Below are 22378 nucleotides of genomic sequence, written 5' to 3' on the forward strand. Positions count from 1 at the left end.
AGGTAATGAAAGAAATAAATGAAACTGAAAGTAAATAGTAAATTCACAAAGTGAAAATTCCTTTGAAAAGATCAATAAAGTTGTTACATACTAGTAAGACTAAGAAAAAAGGACTGATAAAAGAAGAAATATCATTACAGAACCTCTATATTTAAATGATAATAACTATTATGGACAATTCCATACTCATGAATTTGGCAGCTTAAAGTTCTTTAAAGAGACAAATTACCAAAGGTTATTTAAGAACAAATTCATAATGTGAATATTTCTGTATCTATATGTATCTATATATTCTAGGTTTTCTAATTTCTGGCGTATGGTTGCTCATACTAGCCTCTAATGATCCTTACAATTTCAACAAAGAAATTAAGAAGAAATTGAAAAATTTATTGAAGCAAATGAAAATGGCAACACAACATACCAAAACCTATGGGATACAGCAAAAAGCAGTAGTAAGAGGGAAATTTATACCTATAATTTCCAAGATGAAAAAAGTAAAAAACCTCAAATAACCTGATGATACATCTTTTTTTAAAGTTCACTATAAATTTTAATCTATGATATAAAGTATTACCTAAAGATATAATTGAACATCATGCATCAGAAAATAAAACATAACAATGAAATGCAATTTTGTAAATACCTCCATGGCACAAGGATTATTTTCCTCAGATTCAACCTTGTAATTGTGTTTTGTTTGCTTTCTGAAAATCACACTTTATAAAGAACACAAGTAGAGCTTGTTAAAATGATTGTCACAGATGTACTGTTTACTAATTCAGAAAACACTACGTTCATTCATTCAATTTTATTCATTAATTACGAAGAATAAAATATAATATTCCATGCTTATCATGAAATAGCGGTTTCTTCTTCCAGTCTAATCAGGGAACTAATAAATGCTTAGTTCATGGCAAAACTTCCATTTGATTTACATTGACTTAATTACTTCTTAGGGTCTAGCCTCATCAATGGAGAAAAAGCAATTTTTCCTGAGGCAACAGCACATTAACAGCACTGAATACAAAATATGGCAAATTCAATGGTTATCAGCACTGCTTTAGGAATTTTGAGACTGTAAATAAAACTATAACCGTAAATAAAAGAAAAGGGCTTATTAATATCTTTTCAGAAGAGTGATACATTTTTCTTGTTATTCTGTTGAATAGCAAGGACTTCCAAACTTAAATGTCTTAAGGCTGAAAATTAGTTATATTCCTCAGATTTTAGCCTTATTAATGAAATTCCAAAAGTATCATAAGATTCAATTTGTTTTGAAATTATAAATTTGTAACAGATTTTTTTTCAAAATACATGCCTTCAAACAACTTACATGCAAAAATCATTCATTCTCAATAATACCTAGCAGTTCACCCCTTGCTTCCCAGAAGTACTCATACACACATGTGAATTTAATAGGTTTTCCTGTTCAAAAAATAAGCTCCTGCCCTTTTAAAAACTTATCAGGTTTTCTTGTGCCAGAATGTTGAAAATTGCACATATTCAAACATAGTTCCCATAGGAACACGTAGTCTTCAACTCTTACACCTTTGAAGACACAGGAGACGGGCAACATAAATGTTCTCTTCTTTCCAGCTGATGTTAGTTAGGTTTGCTTCATGAGATTATCGGAATAAAGGGTTAAATTTTCATTTTCCATTACTCTATCTAGTAAAATTAGACTTAAAGTAGGTAGACTATTACCAGAAGAATTACACAGTGACTGGTAAACTGGCCTAAAATAATCAGGCTTTTTATTTATACTTCCATTTTTTAAGTTGTCATTTGACAATAGCTTCCATCTTTAACAGCAGGCAAAAGAAAATGAGATGCCATGCTATATTAATTAAAATATTCCACAATAAAACAAAATACAAAACCTGAAAATAACTTCAGTGCTATAAACATTTAAAAAGTTACAATTATTAAAACTCTGAATAAAAAGATCTTGAGAACAGGTACATTTCAAAGCAATATTTTACACACTTTGGAAAAAATAGGTATTTTTCAAATAACTTGATATATGGTTTACATATTTCATACAGTCTCTGAAGTTTTTTTTTTCTGCAACACTGTTTTGCATTAAAGTCTCTCATGTTGTCTACCAGATGGGTTCCTGTCTCACTGTCCCAATCTTGGATCTCAGCCACACTGGGTTTAGCTGACGGATGTCATGGCCATCAAGACTGATAGTTCCAGAAGCAGGGTCCTACAACCTCAGCAGGAGCGAAAGCACTGTTGATTTGCCAGAACCACTTGGGCCACCGCCAGAACCAGTGCGGTGATAGATCCTGACGGAATGGAAAGGCTGAAATCCTGAAATATGGGCGCCTCTGGGCGAGCGGCATCGCCAAAATGCACGTTCTTAAACTTCAAAGCACCCTGGAAGGTTTTCTCATTTAAGATAACCCTCCCCCCTCGTTAAAAGGCAGGTTGGGCTCTCTCTCCAGGAGCTCCCAGAGGCGCCCCCCGGCACCCAGTCCTTTCATCAACTCCAAGTAGAAAGATCTCAGAACTCCAATGCTTATTCCAACCCAGAAAGCATACATTAGGAAGGAAGAGAGTTCACCCATGGTCATGTGGGCACTGCCCATCAGCAGCCTCCCTTTTTACAGGACAGAAAGCACAATCAGGTTTCCGGACAGCCTAGTTGCTCCAAAGAAGCCAGCCCGAGCGAATGCCTCTTTCTTTGTTAACTGCATCACATGGTCCACTTTGCTGGCGTATTTCTCTATTTCAGTCATTTCTTTTCCAAAACCTCCAACAGTTCTTACATTTCCAATACATTCCTCAGCTAGCTGAGTGGCTTGTGCCCGGGAATCCTGGGTGACTTTGTTCAGTTTCAGCAGATATCGTTCATAAATTACATCAATGATTGACACCGGAGGCACCACGCTCAAAACAAAGGTGGCCAGATTAGGTGAGACAAAAAACATCCATACTGATACCTACAGAAGCCCGGCCCCGGCCCTGGCCCTGAGCCCATCTGAGAGGTTTTCAGTCACTGAGCGCCCCAGGAGTGCAGTTTCTGATGAGAGGCGGTTAATCAATTCTCCTGCGCGAGTCTTGTCAAAGAAAGCAACCTCCTGCCCCAGAATGGAGGCGAATAATGAAGTTCTCAGCCTCTTCACAACGCGCTGACCTGAAGTTTGCATGAGGTAGACACGAATGGCATTGGCGGCAGCACCACACAGAAACACGCCACTGAGGCCAAGGCAGAGGCGGGTCAGGTTGTCGCTGTAGTCTACACAGTGGGGTTGGTATAGATGACATCCATGATCTTCCCCAGGAAGAAAGGGGCAGACATGGAGATAACAGTGGACATCGCGAGAAATCCAACCGCAGCTGCCAGCCTCGGGCGCTCAGGGTACGCCAGCCCCAGGAGCTTCCGGGCTCCGAGAGTCCAGGCGCCGCAGGTCGTAGCCGCCCATCCTTCCCGGAGGCGCCGCCGGCCCGCGCCGCCAGGCCTCATCCCCGCCCAGGCAGTGTCGATGGGAGCGCCCAGGAACCCGGTGCGTGGGAGCCGAGGAGCGCCCGGCCAGGCAAGAGCCCGGCACCTGCAGCAGCCAGGCGCCCGAGCCCACAACCCCAGGAGCCGCGCGAGGCCCGCGCCGCCCCCTGAGCCGCCCAGACCCCCGCCCCGGCAGCTTCCCTCCAGCGGCGCGTGGCTTCTCCAGCACCGCGCGGCTCCAGTGCCCCAGAGCAGCACCGGCCCCGCGCCCCATGGCGGCGCCAGCCTCAGGGGAGTGAACGGCGAGATGGACGCGGGGCGTGGCTGGCCGGGCCGCACGCAGGCTACCGGCAGGAGCCGCCCTGGCTCTGCTGGGCCTGAGGTGCCGATACATCTTAAAGAACTAGAAAAGCAAGAGTAAACCAGACCCAAAATAAGTATAGAAGAAAGGAAAGAATAAAGATAAGTGCAGAAATTAATGAAATTGAAATGAAAAAATACAAAATATGAACAAAATGAAAAGTGCATTTTTTAAAAAAGATAAACCAAACCACTAACCTGTAGCCACACTAAAAAACAAACAAACAAACAAAAAAACTAAATAAAATCAGAGATGAAAATGGGGACAACATTATCATTGATACTGTAGAAATTCTAAGGATCATTAGAGGCTAGTATGAGCAACTACAGACCAATAAATTAGAAAATCTAGAATAAATTGATACTTTCCTAGACACATACAGCCTAGCAAGAATGAACCATGAAGAAATCCAAAACCTGAAAAGACCAATAAGTAGTGAGATGGAAACAAAATTTTCCCAGGAAAGGCCGGGCGCGGTGGCTCACGCCTGTAATCCCAGCACTTTGGGAGGGCCAGGCGGGCAGATCACGAGGTCAGGAGATGGAGACCATCCTGACTAACATGGTCAAACCCCGTATCTACTAAAAAATACAAAACAAAACAAAACAAAAAAATTAGCCGGGCGTGGTGGCGGGCGCCTCTAGTCCCAGCTACTCAGGAGGCTGAGGCAGGAGAATGGCGTGAACCCGGGAGGCGGGGCTTGCAGTGAGCCGAAATCACACCACTGTGATTCGGCTCACAGTGCCGAGATTCCCTCTCAAAAAAAAAAAAAAAAAAAAAAAAAAAGTTTCCCGGGAAAGAAAAGCCCAAGACCCGACGGCTTTACTCCTGAATTTTACCAAATATTTTTAAAAGAACTAATACCAATCCTACTCAAATTACTGTGAAAAATAGAGGAGGAGGGACTATTTCCAAACTCATTCTACAAGGACAGTATTACTCTGATACCAAAACCAAAGACACATAAATAAAAAACAACAGGCCAATATCCCTGGTGAACATTGATGCAAAAATGTTCGGCAACATGCTAGCAAACTGCATTCAACAACACATTAAAAAGATCATTCATCATGTCCAAGTGGGATTTATCCCAGGGATGCAAGGATGGTTAAACATATGCAAATCATTATCATCATCTCACATCAAATCACATCATATCAATAGAATGAAGGACAAAAACTGTATGATAATTTCAATTGATGCTAAAAAAGCATTTGATAAAATTCCACACCCCTACATGATCCAAGCCTTGAAAAAACTGTATGGAAGGAACACACCTCAACATAATGAAAGCATATAGAACAGACACTCAGTTTCATACTAAATGGGGGGAAACTGAAAGCTTTTCCTCTAAGACCTGGAACAAGAAAAGGATGCCCACTTTCATCACTGCTATTCAACATAGTACTAGAAGTCCTAAGCAAGTCCTAGTTAGAGCAATCAGTCAAAAGAAAGAAATAAGGGGACACGCAAATTGGAAATAAAGTAATCAAATTACCATCGTTTGAAAAATTAGTAAAGACATTACCAAAAACAATAATAAGCCTCCATAACTTATAAACACAGATGCAAAATTTAAAAATACATATTAGCGAATCAATTCTAGTAATATATAAGAAATATATAATGATTAACTGTGGTTTACTGTGATAATAAAAAGTTATTTTAACATCCAAAAATTAAGCAATGTATTTGAATTGATCAATAGCATTAAAAAGACAGTTCCATATAGTGATCTGAATAGATGTACAAAATTCTACTGACAAAATTATATAAGTAGTCTTGATAAAACGTCAGAGTAGACCAAGAATAGAGGCAAACCTTTTCTTATATTGGAGAGGAGCATCTACATAATCATACATCAAATGTCATACTTAATGACTATATATTGAATGTGTTCTTCCTAACAGTGGGAACAAGGCAAGTATGTATGCCCCTGTAACTTTTATTTAACGTTGTACTGAGGTTTGAGCCAGTAATAAAAAAGCAACAAAAAAGAATGAAATACAAAATTTGGAAGAAAAAAAACAGCCATAGAAATCTTTATGCACAGACAACACAATCACTTATGTATAAAATCATAAGAAATTTATAAAACAAGACATAAGACCAATGTGAAAATAAATTATATTTCTTTTAAAATTGTACTTGCTAACGTTAAAACATAATAAAATGTATACAATAATACCATCCTGAAAACTACTAAGCATTTCTGAGAAAAATTATATATGACCTAAACCCATGTTCATAAATTAGAAGACTCAATCATGTTAAGATGCCAATTTTCAATTTGGTTATTAGATTAAATTTCAATCAAAATCCCATCTGCTGTTTGGAAAAAACTGATAGGTTGTTTTTAAAAATGTATATAGAAATGCATAAGACTTATAATAGAAAGATAAAAACCATAATGAAGCATGAATTGGGAGAAATTATTATTCCTGGTTGAATACTTGTCAAAAGCTATCCTGAACAAGACAAAGCAACATTGGTGTGAGGGAAAATGAATACACTAGTAGAGAAGAATAGAAATGTACAAATACATATTTGATCATTCAATTTAAACAAAGGCACCAAGGCAATTCAAATTGGAAAGAAAAATCTTTCTAACAAATGATGGAACCACTTCCTAAGTCAAAAAAAAAAAAAACCTTAAGCCCTACATCATAATGCATAAATTAATTTCAGGTATATAATAGATTTAGGTGTATAGTCTAAAGCTATAAAGATTCTGATATAAAGCATAGGAGAAAATCTGCCCCATCTTCAAGAAAAAAATATTTCTTAGGACATAGAGAACAAAAATTTATATTCACAAGGTGTCTTTACAAATGAAAAAGAAATAATCATAAATATTAAGAAAATAAAAGAGCAAGCTACAGACTAGAATAAGATATTCAAAAATATATACCTGAAAAAGAGCTTGACTACTAAAGAAATCCTACACATCAATAAGAAAAAGATATCCTAATGTCTAACTTGAACAGATGCTTCAAAAAAAGATATACAAATGGCCAAGATGCACATGAAAATACACCTAACATCTTTAATTGTGTGTAAATACAAATTGAAACCACAAAGAGTTACTAATTGTGGAATGCAAAAAAATGACAACACTAAATGATGAACATATGGTGAACAACTCAACCTCTCATAATTTGCTAATGGAAGACTACAATAAAATACACACTTTTGAAAACTAATCCAGTTTCTTACAAAGTTAAACATAAAAATATTTCATATTTATCAATTTCACTCCTAGGCCTTTACACAAGATCAATTGAATGACCACAAAAAGACTTTTTACATACCTGTTTATAGCAGTATTACTGAAGATAGTAGAAACTTTGAAAAAAATCAAATATTCATCCAAAAAAATCCAGATTTTTAAAAAATGTGTATATCTACACAATGGAATACTACTTAGCAATGAAAACAATGAACAATGGAACTTAACAATGAAAATAATGAGATACCAATACACACAACATGAAAGGACCTCAAGAATATATATTAAACAATAATAGTGAGACAAAAAATATACAAAGTCCAAGAACAGACAAAAGTAATACATGGATATAGACTTCAGAAATCACGTTGCCTATTGGAGCTGGGAAATGACTGAAAGTGGACAAAGGGAACTTTCTAGCAAGTAGAAATATTGCATATCCTGATTTAGGTTTTGGCTACATGAATTTATATATATTTGTCATTGAATTATATATCTAAAATCTATGCATTTATATACAATTTCCCTCAATACATAATACATAAAAAAACTAAAATTGAAAACTCAGTACTAGACTGAATGACCAAGAAAATCATAATGTTTAAGGTATAGGTCATGCCGGCATCAGAGATCTAGAAGTAGCGGAATTGACGTCATCAGAGTTAAGGCATTTTGAAATACCATGAAACTTGACAACTATATCATGAAAAACCAGCCTGCTTTCTATTTCTTACGTCCTGGCAGTAACTTGTTTGGTTGCATTAATCAAGGATTTGATTCTACATGTTAATTTCATATTATTAGAGAATATTGCCAATTTTGCTTCTCATTCACATTTCCATTTAGAACTTCACTATTTTTTCACAGTAGGAAAGTACAATGCTTCGTATAAAATAGGCATTAGGACTAATTTCCCATAACTCTGTAATGGCAGGAAAAGATGACTCATTTTATATGCATGTTTGAATGTAGATTGCCATGGTTGTAATAGCTAGTGGGAAAGTAGACATTTTACAGATATTTTAAGGTAGATTAAACAAAATTTCATTGCTTAGATATGACTATTCTCTTAAGAGCTGAAAAGCCAATGAAATTTGAAGTTGTACCTGTTCTATAATTTCATTCCATGGTTACTAGGAGCTAGTTAGAAAAGCATGTTAAAACTCACCGGTATAGAAGATAAAGTCTGTCAACATCTACTAGCTATTGTCTTTATCAAATTTCACCGTGGCATTTTCCAAAATTTAGACTATAAAGTTTGAAAACAGGATTAAAAAATTTAAATAAGGCTGGGCGCGGTGGCTCACGCTTGTAATCCCAGCACTTTGGGAGGCCAAGGCGGGCGGATCACGAGGTCAAGAGAGCGAGACCATCCTGGCTAACATAGTGAAACCCCGTCTCTACTAAAAATACAAAAAAATTAGGCATGGTGGCGGGCGCCTATAGTCCCAGGTACTTGGGAGAATGACGTGAACCCCGGAGGCAGAGCTGGCAGTGAGCCGAGATCGCGCCACTGCACTCTAGCCTGGGTGACAGAGTGAGACTTCTCAAAAAAAAAAAAAAAAAAAAAATCAAATGAGTATCTTTCAAAAATAGTAACAGAGATGCTTCAATTTAATTACCATCAATTTGTATATGCAATGAGATTGCTATTTAATACATTTATTCACATTTCCAGGCAACATAAAATAGTTAACATCTTAGGGAATAGAAAAAAAATCAAATGTGACTTGAAAGTGCCGAATTCTCATTTTAACCATCATAAGTCTAGAAACTAAACTCCTATTTTTTAAACAAATGTTGAAAACATGTCTATTAACAGTATAAATTTGAGGGTTAGATTTCACATATATTTTTTAAGAGTGAAAATAAGCAATTGAAATATTTCAGTTGTTTTTTAAAAATGAATTTAATTTCTAGTGTGATTGGATGAGGGAGTACTTGCTTATTTTTGCCTTTCTTGGTTGAAATGTTCAGTATCTTTTAAAAATCAAAACAATGGAGCTCATGGAAATAGAGAATGGAAGGATAGTTACCAGAGGACAGGAAGGGTGGTTTGGGGAGGGGAAAGAGGAGAGGAAGTGGGAATGGTTAACGGGTACAAAAAAAATAAAAATTAGAAAGAATGAATAAGACAGACCAGGCGCGGTGGCTCACACTTGTAATCCCAGCACTTTTGGGAGGCTGAGGCGGGCGGAACACAAGTCAGGAGATGGCGACCATCCTGGCTAACACGATGAAACACTGTCTGTACTCAATACACACACAAAAAAATTAGCCTGGGACCTGTAGTCCCAGCTACTGGGGAGGCTGAGGCAGGAGAATGGCGTGAACCCCGGAGGCGGAGCTGGCAGTGAGCCGAGATCGCGCCACTGCACTCTAGCCTGGGTGACAGAGTGAGACTTCTCAAAAAAAAAAAAAAAAAAAAAATTCAAATGAGGATCTTTTAAAAATAGTAACAGACATGCTTCAATTTAATTACCATCAATTGGTATATGCAATGAGATTGCTATTTAATACATTTATTCACATTTCCAGGTAAAATAAAATAGTTAACATCTTAGAGAATAGAAAAAAATCAAGTGTGACTTGAAAGTGCCGAATTCTCATTTTAACCACCATATGGTAAGTCCAGAAACTTAACTCATATTTTTAAACAAATGTTGAAAACATGTCTATTAACAGTATAAATTTGCGGGTTAGATTTCACATATATATTTTAAAAGTGAAAATAAGCAATAAAAATATTTCAGTTGTTTATTAAAAATGAATTTAATTTCTAGTGTGATTGGATGAGGGAGTACTTGCTTATTTTTGCCTTTCTTGGTTGAAATGTTCAGTATCTTTTAAAATCAAAACAATGGAGCTCATGGAAATAGAGAATGGAAGGATAGTTACTAGAGGACAGGAAGGGTAGTCTGGGGAGGGGGAAGAAGAGAGGAAATGGAAATGGTTAATGGATACAAAAAAAAAAAAACACAACTAGAAAGAATGAATAAGGCAGGCCGGGTGCCACGGCTCACGCCTGTAATCCCAGCACTTTGGGAGGCTGAGGAAGGCGAATCACAAGGTCAGAAGATTGAGACCATCCTGGCTAACAGGGTGAAACTCCGTCTCTACTAAAAATACAAAAATAAATTAGCTGAGTGTGGTGGTGGGCCCCTGTAGTCCTAGCTACTTGGGAGGCTGAGGCAGGAGAATGGCGTGAACCCTGGAGGCGGAGCTTGCAATGAGCCGAGATCACGCCACCGCACTCCAGCCTGGGCGAAAGAGTGAGACTCCGTCTCGGAAAAAAAAAAAAAAAGAATAAGACCTATTATAGTATTTGATAGCTCAGCAGGGGGACTAGAGCCAATCGTTCAATTGTATATTTTAAAATAACTAAGAGTTTAATTGGATTGTTTGTAACACAAATGATAAATGCTTGAGGGGATGTAGACCCAATTTCCCATGATGTGATTATTACCTATTGCATGCTTGTGCCAAAATATCTCATATACCCCATAAATATATATACCTATTATGCACCCACAGAAACTAAAAATAGAAAAGGAAGAAATTTTCAATATCTTTATTTGTTCTGAAAAAGCTAAAATGTATTGTTGTGATTGCAGAACTCTCCATACTATAAGTATTTATAGAATAATTGGTTATAGCACCTCTTTTTTTCCTGCTTGCTCATAGAACGTTGCTACCAATTCCAAGCTCAAACCATGAAGGGCTTGGAAAGCCACGGAGTAAGTGCATGAATAAACCTTCTAGGCTGGACGCGGTGGTTCACACCTGCAATCCCAGCACCTTGGGAGGCCGAGGCAGCCGGATCACAAAGTCAGGAGATGGAGACAATCCTGGCTAACACAGGGAAACCCAGTCTCTACTAAAAATACAAAAATTAGCTGGGGGTGGTGGCGGGCGCCTGTAGTCCCAGCTACTCGGAAGGCTGAGGCAGGAGAATCGCTTGAACCCAGGAGGCGGAGCTTGCAGTGAGCCGAGATAGCGCCATTGCAGTCCAGCCTGGGCAACAGAGTGAGACTCTGTCTCAAAAAATAATAAATAAATAAATAAATAAGCCTTCTAACAGCAGAAATTTCAGGAAAAAAATAACCATAGTGAACTTGGAAGACTTAAGGAAAGCTATTTATGTTACTCTGAGGAATACAAATCAATAAAAGCCGATGGCTGAAAGGTTCTCATTGGCTGGAACATACTGGTAGCACAGTAATTTCAAAACCCAATGTAGGGTTTGCCAACCACACCACATTTTCTGATTGTATCCAATAAAACGTTATGACCTAGAAACGGTTATCTCTAGTGTAAATTTCTTGAATGACTTTATTTTTTATTCTAACAGGACTAAGCTGATATCAGGGCATTTTAAATAAGGTTTCAAAGAAGGGTAAAATGCTTTTAAGTTAAATATTTCAAAGTCAGCTTCATGAATGTTGATGTTGGAAAGCACACTCATCATTCAGAGGTGTGAGGAATATACAGACAATAATTTGATTACCTTTCTAGAAGTTTGTTAAATTTTCCATTTTGAGAATGCCAACCAATCATCTGTTAATTCTTTAGCCGCATCTAAACCAATGAAAGCTGTTGTAAATCTCTCCATGCTGCAATGCCAGTGTAAAGTCTTCTTGTGTCTTGGTATAAGGGCAGAGTAATCACTTTTCTAAGATGTACCTTAATTTTCCATGCTGATTTAAAACGTTACCCTTCTCTAAATGCTGCTGATCAGTGTATCTGCCATGTCAACTATGATATTTTAAATGAAAAAAGAAATAAAATTCTTCCAGCATAAAGTCTCACCCACATCAAGCATTATACCCCCAGATGAGAAAGAGAAACCCCAAAAGAATAACTTGAAAAGTTAGAGACTGAGTATCAAAGTTCTTAAAGACAACTTTTAGCTTAATATCAACTTATTATTTCTATAATTTTAAAAAAATTCCATTAATTTACCAATCGTTACATTGCTCAGTCCATGAAAACACTTGTACTTACCATTCTGACCGTATACAAGGGTGAAAACTCTTAATGAAAAGTTGCATACATAGATGAATAATACTAATAAACTACCACTCTAGAATGTAAACTACACAATGGCAGAGGCTTCAGTGGTTTGGTTCAGTGCTGTTGTTCTGAAGCCTAGAATGGTGCTTGTCCTAGAGTAGGTACTCAGCAAATGTTTCATAATGAAAATATCTGAAATGAAGCTCTCCAAGTTCTGCATTATCTCATAAAAGTATAGGCATGCCCCACATAACAATGTTTGGCTAACGACAGATCACATATACCACAGTGGGTCCCTTAAAGTTATACTGGAACTGAAAAATTCCTATTGCTTGTTGAGGTCCTAGCTGAAGTATCATTACAGCTCAAACATTATTCACATGTTTATGGTGAGGCTGATGTAAATAAACCTAAAAAGAGAAGACGAACTCCCAAGAAAATACACAGTGATGGGTGCAACTTTTGCAGAGCTCAACAAGCTCCATAAAAAGTTTTAAAACATGGACACCAACAGCAACAAATTTTCCTTAATAGAGAGAAATGTTCATGATGCATTATTTGCTTATAAGCAAATCTATAAGAGAAAAAAACAATAAGTAAACCACCATGCACACATTTCTAAAAAAGTGACACCTGGGATCTCCAGGAAGTATTTGGAAAGAAGGTCCTGTTATCATGGGAGATGAAAGCTCCGTACATGTCATTGGCCCTGATGACTTTTCAATGGAATAAGATGTGGAAGTGAAAGACGGTGATATCGACGATCCTGACCGTGTGTCTGCCTAGGCTAATGTGTGTGTTTGAGTCCTAGTTTTTAACAAAATAATATAAAAATATAAACAAAAAATAATTTTTTAAAATTAGAAAAAAGCTTTAAAGTAAGAATATAAAGGACAATTAAAACAATCAATGTTGGTAAAGTAAAAATGTCACAGTGAGCTAAAGTTAATTTTTTACGTAAGAAAGAAAACGTTTTCTAAATTTAGTGTAGCCTAAGTGTACAGTGTTTATAAAGTCTACAGTGGTGTACAGTAATGTCTTCGGTCTTCAAATTCACTCACTACTTACTGACTCACCTAGAGCAACTTGCAGTCCTGAAAGCTCCGCTCATGGGAAGTTCCCTATGTGGGTGTATTTTCTCTTTACCTTTTGGATTTTATTTTTACTGTATTTTTCCATGTTTAGGTCTGTTTACATACACAAATACCTATCATCCTGCTACAATTGTTTACAGTATTCAGTACCTCTGGGGCACTGGCTGTATCTCATCTCTAAATGAGATGTGTTCAAAACGTTTTTTTCTGCCAGAAACAATATTTACCTCCATGTACTTGTCAGGTGTCAGCTCAGACCTCACCTGATTGCTCAAGCCTTGATTATAGGCCCTTTTATGTCCATTTGTAATGCCTTCCATATTCTTTATCATATCACATCTTGTTTGTAAATTCACTTATGAATATCCTGCAGAAGGCTCAACTCCAAAGGGGCAGTTATGTGTCTAGCTTCTATTTCCCGGACTCAATATTTCTTCAATATAAAAAATTACTATTCATCATCCCATGAAATTGTTAATAGTTAATAAGGATAGATCCCCAAACACAAATAAATACCAGGAAATGCAAAAAACACAAAACAATTTTTTTCTTGTGTAGATCAATGGTGGAATCTAAAATACAACAATCACACTTTTTTCTATATATCTAGAGACATATCTAACAAATGAAGCTTGAAAAGTCACAAAGGAAAAGCACTGGCATTCGTGTGAGGTTAGACTTCTTAAAATAGACCTTTGAACAAAAAGGAAGAGGATCAAGTTCTATAAAACATAGATGAGAATATTTGAAGCACTTCATGAAAATATGACATAATGTAATCTAGAGACAACCCTAAAAGTTTGAAATACAATAGAAAAGGGAAGATCAGACTTCTTTTCAACTAGTATAGGATACATGTCTTTTATTACATATAAGTGTTGCAGAGGGCAGCATTAAATCCCTTTAGTGGGTTTATCAACCTTGATATTATTGACAGTTTGAACCAGAAAACTCTTTCTTGTGACAACCAGAAATGACTCCAGACATTAGCAAATGTCACCTGAGGGGTAAAATAGCCCCGGGTTGTTCTATAGGTTTCAGGCAGATTTGGCAAAAAGCATGGATGTCAGAAATATAGTGATGGTTTTATTGTAAATTTGATGATACTAATTATCATCAATTAATGATATTATCGTTGGTTATCGAAGGTTAAGCATCGCTAACCTTTGAAGGTGAGAGAGTCATGGTATCTCAATCAAACACTAGTGTTGTAACTTTCTTTCTTTCTTTCTTTCTTTTTTTTTTAAGATACAGCCTTGCTCTGTCACCAGGCTGGAGTGCAGTGGCATGATCTTGGCTCACTGCAACCTCCACCTCCCAGGTTCAAGCCATTCTCCTGCCTCAGCCTCCCAAGTAGCTGGGATTACAGGCATCTACCACCAGGTCCAACTAATTTCTGTATTTTTAGTAGAAACAGGGTTTCACCATGTTGGCCAGGATGGTCTCAATCTCCTGACCTCGTGATCTGCCCGCCTTGGCCTCCCAAAGTGCTGGGATTACAGGCATGAGCCACCGCGCCCGGCCTATAGTGTTGTAACTTTCAAACATTATTGATCCAAAAAACCTCCGTTGAAAGATACAAGTAATCAGCATTTAAAAGATTATAATTAAGTGCCAGTTTCATATACTGGATGGGAGAATAAAGAAATCTCAATGCCTGACTCATCTTCGCCTCTACTCTGTGAGACAGCGAGCAATATCCTTTACAATATTTTCCCTCACTTTTCTCATCTTTACACCGAAGGTGTGAATTATTTCTTAGTCCCATAATAGCTCTAATATTCCATGATCATATGACATCATTTTGTGTATATCAGAGTTAGTAAAATAAAAATAACCACTCTCTTCTGATACAGGCATCGTAATGTACCACAACTGATATTAAGCATAAAAAGATTTGTATAGATTATGTAGTTTTTGGAGGTTTCCCTCGATCAAAAGCTCAATAGCCATTTGAAGGTACCTGAAGTTCTATTAGAAACTCGCATTTCTTTCAGTTAAAGCAACTCTTTTCAATCTGTGTTGTATGGATACTCAAGAGCATACATTAAAGGGCAGTAAGCCTGCAAGGCTCTAAAGCTCCAATAATTCAAACAGAATACACAAGCTTTAATGATGTTATTTACTGAGGTGTGGCCAAAAAAACCTCTGAATATAGAATTTGGCTAGATATAAAAAAACACTGCAAGGTATAAAATATATTTTTAAATGTGCATAGAGCTATTAAACCATGTGTGGTTTATAGGCAATGGATGGAAATTCACTCATTTTTCTTTCCAAGGCAGCCTTCTGAGGAAGGACGGTGCCTCTATAGAGCAGTGTCTGGGATAAACAAGCCTGGAAAGTCAGACACAAAGCCCTGGTAATTCTGAGTGTAGAAATATATATCATGTCATCATACTAAAAGGGTAGGTAGCAGTGTGCAAAAATTACATGGTTTTGAAACAGGCATGTATGTGGAAACCCAGCAGAAGCAAATGCATTCTTTACTACATCAGAAAAAGAGCCATAGGTTTGCAGCACACAGGTAGAAGGAAGGAGTTGCAGAGCTACTAGGATAAGCTAAAGGGGCTGACCACCTCCTTTCAATAAGCCAAAACTATTTTTTCCATGGCAGTTGTAGATCTGCCCTCTCACCTCTAAAAACAGTTTACATTTAAGGATTCTGGGATTCAAGATGATAAATAAAATACCAGCAATCTATATTATTAAGTTGTAGAATTAACCATACTGCATGCAATATATTTTCAGGATATCTGATTTTTTTAAAGTTACTCATTATACAAAGCTAAAGTTGTCCTAACTTGTAAATTATTGCATAACAATTGACTTTCAAGTCCATAGAACTCCTAATGAATCAATCATCAGAATGTCCCTGGTTCAGAAGCAAGATGATGCTATTCAGAATCTATTGGAAAGCTTTGCTACTATGGTTTAAGAGATTAATTCAAATATTGTATTTCCCAAATATAGTTAACAATAGATATACCTCACTTATGAAAGAAGCTGAACCACTTTAAAACATCCTCTTTTCTACCCTCTTCTTTCTTCCCTTCTACTTTCTCTTTCTCCTCCATTTCCACTTTCTGGTCTTCTAACTCTTACAGGCCCACCTCCGCCAGAAAACCATCCTTTAGGCTGGAGCCCCTCCCAGGCCTATTCCCATAGGTATGTCTCTCCCACTGCATTTACTGCAACTCTCCCTCACTACTATAGGCTTCTGTGGACAGGATTAAGCCCACTTACATTTTAAATTCCTAGTTTCTACTACTAGTTTTTGATGTGCAACAGCATCCAATAAATATTATTTCAATCAATAATTAAATAAACAAACTGTTGGCCAGATTTATCCAACATACGAACTGAGAAGACACAGTACAGCCTCGCGCTTTCTTCCTAATAGAGTAGAGCAAGTTATGTTTTCAGGGTGAGAATAAGGGACAAAATTGGCATTCACATGAAAACTGGCATTTAAATACATGGTCTGGAATTAGTTCCAATTAATAATTATGATTTGTGTTTGAAAAGTTTAGGACTGAAAAGAAGCAGCCCATTCCATCACTGTGAACTGATTTCATCACTTTCCAAAGAACAGAAAATTACATGGCATGATTACATAATAACAGCCAAGGGCCACATCAATACCTCACTATTAAAAGTAATTTGCTCAACTAAAATTATGTTTTCCAAAGCAATGGAGAGTACAGCACTCAAGGGTATATTTTCTACTATAAGACTATGAAGAATATTCTTCAAAAATTAGATTTATGGTCACTATATGTATTTTGAAAATAAAATGAGTTAAAATTTCCTGTCAAAATACATCTTACTTTAGAAACTAATCTCAGAGATCATTTAACCAGGAGATGTAATTTCTGATTATACAACCAAAAAGGATAAGGAAAGTTTTGTTTTATTATTCTATTTCTAAATAATCCTGTATCTCTTTCCTGTAATATTTACTAAATATATATTTTAACCAGGGATGAGGTTTCTCATTATTCTTTTGATATTAATTACTTCTTATTCTTAGGTTAGAAATTTGGAACCAAAGTAGAAATATTACCTCAAATCTTATGGAAAAAGAACATTTCTCCCCTCTAAATCAGAAATGTAACACTCAGCAGCTGAGAGGAAGTAAACTATGCCTAATTTTACATCGTTGCTCTTTGACAGAATTTGTTTTTCAATCAAACTCTATGATGTACTTACAGTAAAGGCCATAATTTCTCTAATCTGTGTGTATATAAATATATATACACATATACATAATTATAATAAAGGTACATACAGAAACCTATTTAATGGCCATCCTTAAAGGAGTCTTTCAAAACTCACTACATCTAGTAATTACTACTAATCATCAACGATGTTTTCACACCCATTTCAGTTGCAGAAAATTATAATAAAGCATACATTCTCTCTTTGAACTTAATCTTCACTCCAACAATCTAATTTTTTCCCATTAATATTATCCATTTTCCCAAAACCTCTTCAATTCCCATAAACATTGAGAACTGTTATCTCACCCTAGAGTAACTTCAACATTTTTTATAGAGGATTTGAGATGAGATTGGCCAATTTGATGAAAGGAAATGGGAGAATGCTTGAAGGAGAAATAACCATTGACAATACTTGCAGACGTATCCAAGTAGGTAGAAATTACACTGAGTTCCTCCTTCCTTTTGTCTTCGTAAAGAGCCATTCAAAAGCCAATGATGGAGAAGCCTGCTCATACTACTAATTACTTCTCTCGGTGAACTTGCACTTCACAAAAGATCTAGGTGCCTAAAGCTGCTCAGCTTATTATAAAGGTACACTTGATCATCAACTTCAGTTTACATGCTTACATCAATTCTAAGGAAATACTAAGTTACTAATCCATGACCAATAAAAGAATGAAAATTTCAGTAAAACCCTTATGTGCAACTCAAAATTGTTACACTGGGAGAATCAGGTTAAACTAGATTTAATATGTTACTATGATGGTATATTAGATGCTATTTTTTTCTTCAACATAAAGCATGCAATTTAGGATTATATGTTAATTGAAAAGTTGTAAAATGAATATGACTGTATATTAGAACCTGGCGTGTTTGTCTGATTTAGTAGGTCATATGGGCATGCCAGGGTATAAACTAGCTGACATGTCAAGTGTCTTACAGCCATATAGGTACTTTTCAGATCATGTAGAGGGAGCCCCACAATGCCTTCTGCAAAAAAGGGTTTCCCATATGTACATTTAATTTGCATAGATTTCACTATATGCCTTTCTGCCAAAAGGAAAGATAATGGGATAGGGATGATGTAAATGATAATGGTTAAAGCCCCAGTTAAAGTATTAACTATGATCCAATTTTAAGTGTGATCTAATAATCCCCTATGAGGTACCTACTATTATCTCTATTTTACTGATGAGAAAATGAAAGCTAAGATAATTTAAAGAACTGTTTTCAAATCATTCAGTAAGTGACAAATCTTAAATTTTAACCAAGTTTTATCTCTTTAGGAATGATGATGACACTTAAAAGGGTTATTATTAGGTTAAGTTAGAAAATACAGGAAAGGCACTCAGACATGGTAATACTGTTTAACATTTTTATTACCGCTTTGTACACTATTGAGGGAATGGTTCTTTTCTTCTTTAACTCTCGCACTGGAACAAAGTTGGGGAAGAAGGGCCAAAAGCCCTTGTCTGTGCCTTCCCGGTTATGGCAAACTATATTTACTCATTAAGGTTAAGTGACTAAACAACTGTTGATTATAGTTAATAAGACTGTATTGTATACTTCAAACTTGCTAAGAGAGCAGATCTTAAGTGTTCTTAACAACAACAAAAAGGTACATATATGAGGTGGTAGATTTGTTAGTTAACTTGATTATTGTAGTCATTTCACAATGGAAATACATATGTGTATCAAGCCATTAAGCAGTAAATGTTACATATGTAGTTTTGTCAATTATATTTTAATAAGGATAGAAAAAGATTAAACAACTAAAAAAAATCTTACTGATTTTTAGGTTAAAGGCAAATCTAACAGTTGTGTGTCAAGATGTGACACTAAGAAGCCAATAAATTAAAAAGTTGCACTATATTTAAAACAAAAATACAAACAATCTCAGAGTTCAAAAATTAAAGGCATTAATTGTTATAGTATAAAAGAGGAATCCATGAGCTTATTAGTAGCATTCTTTTGTTGTGGAGGATCACAGTGTAGTAATTATTAGAGCTACCCTAAAATGATAATTCCATATTTTGCTAGGTTATATGAATAAGTCCTGTGTTTTTAAAATCTTCTCCCCAGAAATATTTAATTACAACTCTTTTCAATATTAAAAGACGTGGGTTTCCAGAAAATTACAGTTTATTTTTTTCTTACTCAAATTAATTTAAAAATGCACACAACAAAATTAGCCGGGTATGGTGGCAGGTGCCTGTAATCCCAACTACTAAGGAGGCAGAGGCAGGAGAATCGCTTGAACCCCTGAGGTGGAGGTTGCAATGAGCCAAGATAGCACCACTGCACTCCAGCCAGGGTGACAGAGTGAGTGAGACTCTGTCTAAAAAAACAAAAACAAAAACAAAGCAAAACAAAACAAAAACCACACACCATCAAAGGTTATTCCAAAAGAGAGGTGATGGTTAAATTTCCAGGACTTTTTGATTCACTTCTGCACCCTTCAGTGGATGATCACCCTTGAATGCAGAGAACTGCCTCTTGAGGTTTATATTCCCACTCACTGGCCACTCCAGAGTTTGTCCATAGCCAATGCCTACTTGCCATAGGGTTCTACAGCCCAGGCCTTTAGCTCAAGAGAAGACTCAGGTGCAATTCACACTTTAGAGGTCCCACTGGAATCAGTTTGAACCTCATCTCCATCTGAGCCTGCTCCTCTGCCTGTCTTGATTCCCGAGTAACATTAGAAGTTTCTGCAGAGAGCACACATGCATAAGAATTCCAATCTCAGCTTCCAGGGAATCAAAGCTAAAAACAAACTCATGATGATCTGCTTTTCAAATCTGTCAACCTCTTTTCAATCTCCATCCTTCTTCGACTTTATGTAATTTCCAAATTTGTTGATGACCGCTGCTTTTCCTTAAACTCTATTCTTACAAAATCTCTAAAATAAGATTTTCATATCATTTTCCATACATCCCTTTCATTCTTTCTCACTGCACTTTACTGGAGCATCTGTTTCATTCTCTTATCCTTTACCTCCTATCCTGGTAAAATCTCATCTACCATGAGGCTTCATATCAGATAAATGCCAAACCCTCAAATGTATATTATTTTCCCCTGCCTAAAACAGTATTTTTCACAGACCTAATCATCATCCTGTGTTCTTTATCTGTTAAAGGCATCACTATCTCTGAAGCCACTGAACCTCGAAGACTTCGTGTTCACATTCATCTTTAATCCTTCATATGCTCCCTTATTTGTTACACCAGTTAGTGATCAAGCCATGGCAACAGGAGCTACATTTTACCTTGGCAGCTGTTTCCCCCTTTCCTTTAACATTGCATCAGGAAAGCTTATGCTTCCCTAGAAACATTTCATACACCTCCAAATGTATCTCCCTTCCTCCAATCTGCTGGGCCAGCCACCTACTCTTCATCCAACCACTACAGTTTTTTTCCAAAAGATGTCTTCTGGCACTGTGACCCCCCTTTTTAAGAGCTTTGCAGTTATACACATTTACTGTAAGTAATTTCTCAGTTGTTTTAAAGCAGTATCCGAAGACTATTACAAGGTGTGGGAAATCTTATTTTTCCTCTCATTTTGCCAAGCTTCCCAAGACCGCAGAGAATACTAGTTTATTTGCCATTCCATACATATATCACGCCTTTGTATATTTCAGTGTCTGTGTTCATGTTTCTCCCTCTTCCTGTAGTGTCCCTCACCCTTCACCTACCAAACTCAACTCCTTTTGTGGCTAAATTCCAGTGACTCACTTTTCATGTGGTATTTCACCCAACATATTCTCCCTCCCTCATGAATCTGTAATACATGCTTATATCTCCATTACGAAAGTTTAATATTTTGGCTAATTTCTAATTTTGTGTGTATATTTGTCTTTCTTAGAGCGGTGACTATAAATAGTTAGAAACATGAAGATCGTTAATCAAGTTTTATGTTTCTTCTGGTGTGTAGCACAGAGCTTTGCACAAAATTGTTGCTTAGCAAAAGTTTGGAATGCAATTCTAAAATTATGACTTGTTACTTAGTCAATTAACAGTCATGACTATGGCAGGTTATTCAAATAACCACTTAAAAATAGAAAAAAAGGAGATAATTAGATGCTAAAAGTAAAATTGAAATACTGCCAATTAAAATCACATGGCAAGTAACAAAAAAGACAATTCATACTCTTAAACTACTTTCATTTTAGGGTATTAAGAGGATTCCAATTATCTGGATAATAAAATAAATTAAAATGTATCCTGAAAGATAATTCAACTGTAAAGAGCATATCTCATTTTCAATATTTGCCTCAGATTAGATGTTTTGAAAATCTTAAGCAACACGCATAAAACTAAAATGTAGGCAGTTACCGAGAATATAAATTAAATATTCTTAAGCATCAAGTTTGCCCTATGAGTTTCCTTAAAAATATCAGTGTTCAATATTGGAGAAGCATCATTCAAATTATAGAATTTTTAAGAATTTAAGGACAACATATTTTTAATGATAACCTTTTGAAGTAAAACATTTGATTCTTTCACTCTTTACCTCTCCTTTATTTTTTATGCCATCAATCAGATAAACATCAAATGAATTGCCTTGTTTCTAAATATATGTTCCCATTCCTTTGCTCTAAACCCAAATATTTATGAACTAGAAAAGAAACCCTTCTTGAATGGTAGAACATGGTTTGATTCTGTAGGACTCGAGAGATGCATGGCATGGACAAAAATCAAAGAAAGTGTCAAAATTCCTGTACTACAATAAGGTCGTGTCTATGCAGACATGGTGAAGAGGTAGCATTGAAATTCAAACTTACTTCAAAATAGTTTATCTTCCCTGGCACAAACTGAAACTTTTATGATGCTGTGGAGAGTATGAATCATGACTAAGTCCAGTTGACTAAAATATCTTGAAAACACAGTAGCTCTTGACACATTAAATAGAACCTCAAACTGCCCATATGTTCCAAGACTCACTGAAATAGTTTGTCAGTTGTACTCGTGTTTGTTCTATTGAGATAGCCCACTCGCTTTCTTTCCCTCC

General features: G+C 36.3%; 1 pseudogene; it reads right to left on the reverse strand.

Annotated features, from left to right (window-relative positions):
• Window positions 1-1349: 1349 nt before the first annotated feature.
• Window positions 1350-13468, reverse strand: LOC129053785 (ATP-binding cassette sub-family B member 10, mitochondrial-like; annotated as a pseudogene).
• Between the last annotated feature and the right edge of the window lie 8910 nt (window positions 13469-22378).

This window comes from Pongo abelii, chromosome 16, assembly GCF_028885655.2.
Source record: "Pongo abelii isolate AG06213 chromosome 16, NHGRI_mPonAbe1-v2.0_pri, whole genome shotgun sequence".
NCBI classification, from domain to species: domain Eukaryota; kingdom Metazoa; phylum Chordata; class Mammalia; order Primates; family Hominidae; genus Pongo; species Pongo abelii.